At 40.5% G+C, this 11,443-nt stretch overlaps 1 long non-coding RNA gene across 1 annotated transcript; it reads left to right on the plus strand.

Annotated features, from left to right (window-relative positions):
- Positions 1-7,712: 7,712 nt before the first annotated feature.
- Positions 7,713-10,997, plus strand: LOC148353067 (uncharacterized). Its single transcript, XR_015852639.1, has 3 exons — positions 7,713-7,955; positions 10,233-10,387; positions 10,757-10,997. It is a non-coding gene; the product is annotated as an uncharacterized LOC148353067 (long non-coding RNA).
- The last annotated feature ends 446 nt before the right edge of the window (positions 10,998-11,443 follow it).

Here is an 11,443-nt window from a genome sequence, read left to right on the forward strand (position 1 = left end):
AAATCTTTCGGTGCATTAACAATGGTCGCAGCAAGGCTTTGATGCTAGGTCCTTAACTTGGCCTTTTACTTACCTGGCAGGGGAGATACCATGATCTTGAACAAGAGATGGAATAAGAGCTTGCTCTGTCCACTCCACGCATCGGCCCGGTATTGCAGTACCTCCGGGAACGGTGCATTCGCAATGATCGCAACAAGGCTTTAGGGCTAGGACCTTAGCTTAGCCTTTTGGCTGAGATTAAGTGTCCCGGCTCCTAGGCTTTGTAGCGTATAATGAACTGACCGATAACGGATAATGGATAATGAATAACGAAGATAGAACAATAACCCTTAAAAACCCCTTTTGGCCGAGAGTAAGAGTCCCGGCTCCTAAGCTTTGTAACGTGTTATGAACTGATCGATAATGAATAATTAGAAAAATAGATAAAACAATTACCCTCAATAAACCCCTCCCCGTCAGCGTAGTGATCTCGTCTTAATCCATATTTATTTCTTGACATTTCTTTTCAAGATAATAAAATAAATATGATGCCATAGCTTGAAATCTTGATATTCACGGGACTGTGTCTAGAGCGTTTATGAATTCTACAGCCCGATAAATACATTCCTGCCGAGATTTGCGTAGGAGTCGGATTTGGGCACAACACCGGCTCGGGAGCTTTTATACCCGTGGTCCACACGAGAAAATGACGCAGAAATGACGCGATGAGGAAGCGGAACAGTCGCCGGCGTCTTTTTTCCGGCCATACCACAGACGAACGGCGGATTGTCAAATTTTGCGCATTTTCCATCCCGGGCAACCACGGGCAAAAAAAAAATGCAAAATTTTAGCCGTGATTCAGCCGCAAATGTCTGTGTGACCGGCCCCTTACCCAGTGCCCTCTGCTACTCTCCAAGTGTATGGTATAGTGCATAGGTCAGCAACCTATGACACGCGTGCCTGGAGTGGCAGGCGAGGCGCTAACAAGTGGCATGCGAGCGCACGGCATAATAATACAAATAATAACGATTTTTTTTAAAGCTCATGTCTACCTGAAATTTAGACATTTTCAGTTGCGCGCCGTGTTTACGCAAGCGCCCCTCCTCTGCTTCGTGAGTGCTTGTCTGCCGCTCTACACAGAGGAGGAAAGATCCGTGTTTTAACGCAGCCATAGAAACATGACGGCTCCCCCAGTGAAAAAATCTCGTTCTTTTCAGCCAGCTTGGACAAATGACTGGGGCTTTGTGCAAAAAAAAAAAAATGACCATGCTGTTTGTGCATTATGCCTCGAGAGCGTTGTACCTCGCACATCAAGTGTTAAACGTTATTACGAGACGAAACATGAACATGAATTCAAGGATGAGTCTGACAAGGCGGAGACATTAAGTCATGTCAAGTCAAGTCATGTTTATTTGTATAGCCCTTAATGACTAAGAGTCTCAAAGGGCTGCACAGATCAAAGACGATTCCAAACTAAAGACTATTATGACACCATCACCTCATCTAAAACCTAGATGAGGGCAAATAATAGACATATTATCAACATGAAATATAGGTTATTCATATGCTATAGAATAGAAGTGTGTTTTAAACACGCTGTGTCCAGGTATGGCAAACAAACACAGACTCTGAAAACCTTTGTCACTGCTAAAATCATTACCACTGAAACAAGTTATCACGTTGCTCACTGCATAGCAAAGCACGGAAAACCATTTAATATCTGCGACCAAATCAGCTGTTGCACTTATTATCAAGTAGCCTTCTGCTTTGCTGCTGTTAATTCAAGTTTTAATATTTTCATTGATGAATGGTATGGTAGCTGTCCATATCACTTGTTTTTGATTGTAGTTCATTGTTGATGAAGAATCGTTGATCCTGGTTGACTCTTGTGATAAAAAAAAGTCATGGATGGCTACAGGGCTTTTCACATGTTGTTCACGTCCATTTTTTAGTTTATTGATGAACAAGAATAGTGGAAGATAAATTGGTCAGTTATACGATTTCAATGTATATCCATGTTGTATATCAGGGATGGTGTTAAATTACAGCTCTGTTGGATATTAAAAAAAAGGTTGTGCGAGTGATTGATCTTGGTGTGGCACACTGATTTACAAGAAAAAATGAAATGGGGCACTCCACACCGAAAAAGTTGCTGACCCCTGGTGTAGTGTGTGACTCTCCTTACCTGGCTTGCTGCTGCATTCTAGCTGCCAAGGCAGAAGAGAGGGCCCTACTTCCCTAGGAGCTAAGAATGAAAGATGGGTATAGGAAATACGGGTGTTGACTTTTTTTCAACTACAGCAAAGGACAATGTCAGATGTAATTTATGTCACCACAAATTGATAAAAGTACATGAAAAAAGAGCAACGAGCAACAAACAAAAATGTAAACATTTTAGTGTTCCTGAGAAAAATAAATTATTAATCCATCGCTACTTTGGCAACAGAGCCAACGAAAGACAACTGATACTTTACTTGCATTGCCTTTGATTTCAAATTTTTGTGCAATGGAAGGTTGTTTAGTGGTGTTGTTGACATTGTTATACAGTATTTGTATTTTTGTTACATTGCTGCTTTTTAGGTTTGAATCTCTTGACATTTAATGACATTTCCAAGCAAAAAGTATCAGTATTGGATCTACATTAATTCAGTATGGATTGATTATTTACTTTTTAAATAAAATAACTAGTAACGGTAAATATATATATATTATTTTCTCTTTTCCTGGATACCTTGGTGCAGCCTAGAAATATATTCTGGCAGAGCAAAGACTAAACACATTCTGACGATAAAAGCATTTTTCATTATCGAAGAACTCAGTCTAATCAAAGACAAAACGACTCAACGAGTACAAGCCTATGGCCTCTCTCACCCTTTTTAGCAGCAGCTGGTGGCTCGCGCGGCAAAGAGATGAAAAGCGCCTCTCCTCGGTTTGCCAGAGTGGTACCGTTAGAACCTTTTAAAACCGCGAATTGCTCCAGTGAGTGAAAACATGGCCGAGTCTCAGGCTGATGTCATATCCCAGCTGTTGCCACACCGTCCGAGTGACGCATTCCGCACTACACGAGCTACACAAGCTAGATTTTTGAAGCACCGCACCTCCACCAGATCCCCGCCGGCCACGCTGCCAACCAGAGGGTCTCGGAAGGCCCCGCCGGTTATAAAAGGGCCAGGCTCAATCAGCACGTGCTTAGAAGGGTGATGATTTGGCTCCCTTGTCGCTGCCAGTCAATCAGTGTTCCCTTGTTCTGCCCTGTATTTTTACGCCCTGCCTAACAGGCGGCACTCCCGTGCAGCTGTTGAGCGCTTGTACCTGATGTCATCTTAATAGCGCCCGAAACCCCCCTCACTTAAGCATCTCTCTCTCAGCATGTGCTCCTAAGCATTTTTGTTCGATGACATCGTTACTCTTTCTTTTTTCAACCCACTCAGGCCGACAATTGACCTCTCAATTTTCCTGCAAACTCTAGCACTCGGCTGCTTTGTCAAGCTATGAAATTGGTCTAACGGCTGGGAAAGTCCGGTGTGCTGGTTTTTGACTAAGTGGAGAAGTGTATGTTGTGAGTGTGTTAACCCCTTTACGTTCCGCCAGCCTGTTGAAGGCAAATATGTGTCTGTACAATGTCACCAATAACTGAAACATGTCATACCACATATCATTGGAAATCTTAAACTCTTAAGATTCTAGATATGCATATAAAATGTACTCATCACAGAAACATCACGATCAGTCTGAAACAAGATACTGTACCCGAAATCTATAAAGCCGTGGTAGCTCACAAAAGACGTCTTCTTGCAGCCATCACATTCGATGATATTACGCAACCATGGCCTTCTAATATCTGCAAGAGTCTATGGAATCCAACTGTGTAAAATATTTACCCAAGAACACATGATACTACTGATAGATAAAATAAAAATATCCAACAAAAATCATCTCTGCATCGATGGGCATGCCTTGATGCAAGCCGTCTTTTTCTCCCTAAAATTCCCGTTTATAAATAAACAGACCAGTAAAATTATTTTTATATAGGCTGTTAGCATCCATACATGTGATTGACATCTTTTTCAGCCAATTCTTAACTTTGTTTTACAGTCCACAACCCACATTAGCCTATATGGGGCCTGTATTGCGGTAAAGGACCCACTCATTTACCTTTGAATAACTTTAGCCAACAGTGACCGATTCAATCAATGATTGACACATTGGTTAGCCAAATGAAATTCTGAAAACATCGATATGAAGAGTCCCAATTGCATTTAAATTGGACCATGGAATTAAGGCCACTAGTAATTTAATTTACGTATCATTTTTACATGAAAGTGTGCGCACTCATTGATTGACTTCTAAAAAGAGAATTCAACGTTTAAAACTCTTATACAATGGCCAAAAAAAATGGACAAAGTAAAATAAACATTTGCAAATATTTTAGTGTTGAAAACTGGTCATCTCCAAAAGGCCATTTTTGCAAACGCCTAAACCTACCCTTGGAAAAATATACAAAATACAATGTTTAGTTTTTCAGATTGAGATCACATTTGTCAAAGGTAAGGCATCACACTATTGTCACACTCGTTTTCAAGCTAAGATACCCATGCTACACCTATCGGTAGGTATTTGCTAGCAATTTTTTTTACAGGTGAGAATAAAAACAAACTATTTCTGCTTGTTCTTGATGTTAGTAGCACATGCAGTAAATATTTCAGTTTGGGACAAAACTTCAAAGTGTTACCTTTCATAAGAGACCAAATGCGTCCATATTCTCCTAATGGTTCAAGAACAGCATTCAATTTACTTTAGGTATGTCTTGGATTGGGATTTTAGGTGAATTTTACAGGAAAGTTAAGGGGTTATTGATAGGAACGTTGAAGGCTACCAGTCAAACTGGTTTCTTGTTGATGTTGGTTACTGAATTCAGAGGTTGGACCTAAGTTTCTTTCAGGTCTCTTTACAGGTAAAATCGGGCATAAAAAAAATCAGCCGACCCAACCCAACCCGCGACTATTAAAGTGTGATTTGTGTGATTTGAAGGACTGACACCGAAGCAAACACCATTTTTCATATTTTATTTGTGAGGACTCGGAAGGAGAACGGGTGATTGTAGCCCACTCTGCCCCCCACTTCCGCCATGTGCCCGCTACTCCGAGGCCGACAGTGCCACCAAACGTGGACACTGCCAATTGGTGCGCCTCTGAGCGCACGTGCCACCAAGTGCACGGGTGGCTGTTTAATCCATATAATACCATTTATTATGTATTATTATGAAGGACTTAAATTGGGGAAAATGAAGCAAAATGAACACTTAAATGTTAACACTGAAAAACCCCGAGATACATATATTAAAATATTTTTAAAAATGCAAATAAAAAGATAAAATACAATATGATTAAACCTTTTTAATACTCAACAAATTTCAAGTCAACAGAAAAGAGTCACTGGAAAAATGCATTTTGACCAATGACAGGAGAAAATAGCATTTCGAAGGCAGCTGGCTTTTTGATTAATAGCTAGAGACGTCTCATAGAGCTGTTTCGTTCGCGAACGACAGGAGTGGATTGCCGTACCACCAATTCGCCTTTTCTTTTCACGCATTAGTAGATACTGTATTCGTAATCGCTATCTAACTATGTGGTTGTCGCTATTTTGTATGGTGACATCCCAAAAGACGTGGCATAACAAACTCAGAGGACAGCAAAAATACGTCATGTGTGCAGAGACACGCCACCGTTAGCGTTCTGCTGCCACAGTAACGCACCGCTTTTGACCGTCAGTAGCGAAAAAGGTGTAACGGTTTTATTCTCAACACTAGTTTTAAGTATTGATTTTAAACAGTTTCACTAAGGTTGTAGATCTTATCTCAAGGAGCAGAGCATTACACAGAACCGAATGGAGAAAATATAAGTAGACCAGTATTTTCCGAGCGAAGGCTCCAAGCAGGAACATAGGGGGAAATCAAATCAGAAAGGTAATAGGGGTCAAGCCCATGCAAACTTCTGTATTGTAATAAAAAAATAATAATGATAATTTCACGTCTTAAATGGACAGGGAGCAAATCAGCTACAATTGGAGTGATATAATTAAACCTACTCTTCCTAATCAAAAGACTCGCTGCCACATTTTGAAACAGCTGCAAACTTTTGATGGTAGACATCGGGAGACCAGAGAGCAACACGTTACAGTAATCAAACCGAGAAATATTGTTATTATTGTTATGACTGGGCCGGGAAAATATTGTCAGGCATTAAACCGGTTCATGGTACTGAAAAGGTTTGGGACAATTGTTGTAAGGTACTACTTCTGCTAAAGATGCTACAGAATACCCAGTAGTTCCACCTGCTCCACATTCCTTAAAAAACATTATGCTCTTGATACCAATGTATGCGGTGATAGTATTTACTATATTTCAGACTGTATTCGCAACAATTCGGGTTCTATCTCTGCTAAGTGTTTTGGTATCCAGTATTCTTTCACCATATTACTCACACACCCCCTCTTTCTGTGTCACCGAGGAGTGTTAGTGCTTGACTGAATTTCACCTGAGGAAAAAAAACCTATGTATAGACAATAAAACACCCGTCAGGAACATCGTAATTAGATATCGCAATCAAACACCACCAACTTTATTTTTTGTATGCTAACACTCCTCGACAGTTCCCGCACATGTCTTCAACCTTACCAAAACCCAGCTGTGAGAAGACATCCAAACCCCCAAAACAAGAGCAGGCACTATTATTTTAATTATGCCCTCCTTTTTTTGTTTATTTCGCACACACATACACACACAGCTGGATGTCAAGAAGTGTGCGAGAGACAGAACAAGCAAGCACTAGCAAGCACCCAAGTGGTTGTTCAGCATCTACAAAAGGCGCCAATGTAGGAAATAGCTCTTATTAAAGTCAATACACATACATATTTCTGATGCATAATTTATGGCGCCTTCTGTAGCAGGAGAATAAAACTTCACACACTAGTTCAGTTTGGGATTTTTCAAAGCCTTTCCAAAAGGTAATACAAAAAAGGGGGTTAGGGGGGTGTTTGAGAATGCATTAACTGCTCCGGTCAATGCAGTATAACTTCAGGTAAATAGTATTTTTATGACTATAAAATCCCCAAAATAAAAACAGGTGTGTGGGGGTTTCATTTTTGTGTAAATTTTAACCAACAGTCTATTCCGGCCTAACTGTATTAGAAGGACAAATATGATAATTTTCGAATATAAGTTTTACAGAATTTCAGGATTATTTTGTGTGCAGCATTGTGGAATCTGGCAGGATATTTCAAAATGTCAGAATTAAGTAAAGTTGAAGACAGTGTGATAGACTGGTAGACAGGACAAACTGGCTTAAAATTTTAGGAAAAGAGTTCACCAAAATTGATGTATGACAGAATTATTTCAACACTATTTTTTTAACAAAGCTTTTTTTCATGACTTTCTGTGTGATACTATTGCTCATTTTATTAATGTAAAGTTGACTGTTTTTGGTTGTGTATTTCTCAGACTTCCATGCTATGAAATTAACCTGTTTTTATATTCATAATATAAAAACAAAGATCACACATAGTCACGTTTCAAAGATCAGTCTAATTCCATTATTTGTAAATACCTTTTTCAATTTTATTTTACTGTGAAGTCGCGCTTATGTGTGACTTCATGTCCTGTTTATGTGTGAAATCAATAAACCACGCCTACTGACCGAATGTTGTCAGCGCGGCCCGGGAAAACCTGGGAAGATGGCAGCTCGGCCATGCTTGCTCCATTCGCAAGGGAGATTAAAATTTCTATCTAACTGAATAATTCTGCCAACAGAGTTTATATCTTGTATATCTCTCACATTAATCATCACCAATGGTAACATTGGTAACATTAATGAAAAAAATGATGACTTGCATTGTGTACTGCATTCTGATTCGCTACACAAAGGAAGATGCTTTCGACTTGGACCTGCCCACCTGCTAAACCTGCTCAGGATCGACATGTGGGTCTCTGGCGTTCTTTAATGGCTCCCTGGTGCTTTTTTAAAAAATGTTTGATTTCTGTAGGACAGAACCGGAAGGTAAATGCAGTTTTTCCTAATGGCCACATAATGGTGGCAAAGTATCAAGTAAAATGAATTGGATCGGTTCCTTAATTCTTAAATTAGTGCAATAAAACAACAACAATATTTTTAGAATTATAATAGGGCGGTAAAGAAGTTGTTTGTAAGAAAAGATATCAAGTAATCAAATACTTGAGCTCGTTAATTGGGTTTGTTATTGATAATAAATAAATATGTTTGTTTTCACATTTTGCAGGGGTTTCTGCCCCCCATAGACAGCAATAACCGAGGGATTTTTTTACGTTTTGATATGCCACCTTCCTCCTGAGGGCGCCAACACAGTTAGGACCTGGACATACTGGAGCCCAATCACCACACACCCATCCCCAATCATGCCAAGCCTTTATATTGACTGATGGGATAACATACTGGGAAGTAAAGGGTGGAGAAACTGAGAAAAAGCTTATCAGGTGGTATCCATAGTCCGGTAGGTCAGGCAGGTCCGACGGACTGAGTGGACACGAGTGCTGTGACAGGGATGCTTGTAATGTGACTAAAAAAGCATCGAACTAGCAAGGAACCAAGATGACGGGGTACTAAAAAAAGAAAAAGGACGAGTTTATATCGGAGGTTTGCTATTTCCATGCAACTTCCATCCAGTCTTCTGTTATCATGTCAGGTATGGTTTTCTTTTATCGTTTGAACACTCTGTAGGTTGTTTTAAGACGTGGTCTGTTTTTATTTGTTGTTGCTGTTTTTTCAATGACAAACCCTATACTTATTTTAGCACATCTGCCTCCATTCTGGCGTTCCAACATTTGGGTCCACTTCGACTAAATTTGACAGAATGACCAGACCCAGTATGCTGTCCCAACAATCTATAGGCTTGGTATGATTACGGACAGGTTTGTGGTGATTGGGCTAATGTGTGTCCAGTTCCTAACTGTGCTGGCGCCCTCTGGAGGAATGGCATATCAAATCATGACAGGATTACTGTACTCTATAAACGTTTTTAGTTGTTTTTACAAATAATGGCAGCATCTTAAAATAATATTAAGCTGGGAGACTGTTAGGCCAATTGAAATGCTGATTACGATGCAAAATTAGTGAATTAGTGAAATAATGAAAAGTGAACTGCGTTATAGGGAGGGAATAGTGCAATTCACTGTTCTCGCTAGAGTCTTGCAGCATGAGGCAAAAACGCATCTTTGCCTGCTCAGACAACAGGTTAATAGGGCAAAACAACTCCATTTAATAAATCAACAGTTTGTGGTTCCCATCATTAGCGGCATTGCCACGCAAGCACTCACATGGCACATTCCAGACTCCAAGCGGGCCATCTGGTTGCCGAGTGCACAAAATGTTTCTTTCATATTACATGTTTATTGTTTTTGTTAGATCGATGCTGTTAATATCGGCCTTTCAGGATGACAGATTAGCATCCAGTCCTAATCAGTGCCATTAGAAGATAAATATCAGTAATTTAATCACGCTCGCAATTTCTCTCACAATAATGCGTGTTGCAAATGTAAGCGATTAAGTAATTAGCTTTACATCTGCGACAATTACAATCAATGCATTTGATTGTGTTTGAGATTGTGCTGCTACACTTTGGTCAGCAGCATTTTGTATTTATTTTTTTTTGTTGTTGTTGCATGACCGCTGCATGCCCTGAAGGATTTTTATGTCGTATGTGTTCCGCGTTCAGAATCAAAGCCTTTCCCATTCTCAAGGATTTCTTTGTTTCTCGATGAACACTTGCCTATGGGCATCTCGTTTCAATATTTTAGCGCTCTACAATTTTATTTACAAAGTAATTTGTCGGTTAGTGTTAATTTCCTAAATACACCATAAAAGAAGCCCAGTGGTGTGGTGGATACGTTTGTGTGTGAGAGAGAGGAAAAGAGTCGAGTCGTAAAAACAGCAGCGAATCAGGGAAAATTGCTTCCACGTGTTTGCAGCTGGCAGCGCCGAAGGAAACGGAGCGCTGCCGAAACGCAGCTGACCCGCAGATACGGGGGCCAATTCACTTTGAAAGGCCCGGGCTCGCTAATGAAGGTCTAATTTTTATTGCCACTCTGTCGGCTTCAAAGCGACGTGGCTTGCCAAACATAATTTCACTAAAGGTATTTTCAGGTGCACTGCAAATAGTTCACAAATTATTTCCCCATTAGTCCAACCAATGTGCTTTCTAAGGTGAAGCCTTTGTCCATTTAGTCCACCGGACTGGTGCACCCGCAGGATCCGACATGGCGAGGACAACAATCTGCATTCTTCCGCTATTCCTGAACCCGTGTCAGCTCTCTGAAGCTTTTTCCCTCCAACTTAAGAAGTCACGGATCGGTTCATGGGCCTGGAAGTTCTCACCAGAGGTGAGGAAAGTCTGTGTCAGTTGTGTGGTGACACCATTACAGGATTAGAGATTTTCGAAAATAAATCCAAGCACAGGTCTGGATGTTGTCGGCTTCAAATGTCAATTTTGGTCTCTTGCCTTGTCCTGGAAAATATTTTGAATATATAATTGTCATGATTGCCAATTCAGAGGCCCTGTGACTGCTCAATTGGCGCCAACAGCCCGAAGACCTGATTGGCTCATGAACTCTTTTTAAACCTCCGGCTGTCAAGAGATCCCTGTCAGATCGTTGTGCTAACCGTTGCTCTCAGCTCGGCAAGCTCTCACGTTCAGACTCTGTTCCTGCCCTGTTTTTTTCTGCCTGATCCTCGTTGCCAACCTGTTTCAGGACCTGACCCTGCGCCGTTCTGCCTTCCCTTTATCCGATCGGTTTTGCCCCGCTACCTGCCTGACACCCCTGGCCGACCTCGTTTGCGAACTTGACACCGGCCTTGATCTCCCGTCCCGGCTAACGACATGTATTTCCTGCCTGTCTTCGATCATCCTTGCTCGACACAGAAGTGCCACTTCCACGTTCCCGCCACCTGCTACCCTGTCCGTCAATCCTCGGATCGTGGAAGCAAGCCCTTGTCTCCCTCTTATCAATAAAACTGAGTAAACAAACGCTACTGGGTCCTGTCTCTGTTCCTGGCGTCGTGACATTAATGTTTTGTCACAACAACACCGACATTTAGTAACAATTTTATTGTTTCTAGTAATTTCAAATGGATATTTTCAGTATTTGAAACTTTAACAAAACGATAAGTAAATCATTCATTGCTTGGATTTGTTTTATTCTGCTTGCTTACAATAAAGAATGTAGTTCTGTTTTTACTATGGAAAATATGCCAATGTTGATTGTTATTCTTATTATTATTGCACACTGTTGTTTATTTTTTTGTCACACTGTCGTTTATTATTTTGACTTTTATGCACTGTTTCCATCATTGTCACGATTGGTCAATTATGTTGTTTTTGTTTGATTTCTGATTTGCTTCTAGTAACCAAGACGATTTAAGAAAGAAAAGGGTTCAGT

This window comes from Urocampus carinirostris, chromosome 14, assembly GCF_059441175.1.
Source record: "Urocampus carinirostris isolate Australia breed hairy pipefish chromosome 14, RoL_Ucar_1.0, whole genome shotgun sequence".
NCBI lineage: Eukaryota > Metazoa > Chordata > Actinopteri > Syngnathiformes > Syngnathidae > Urocampus > Urocampus carinirostris.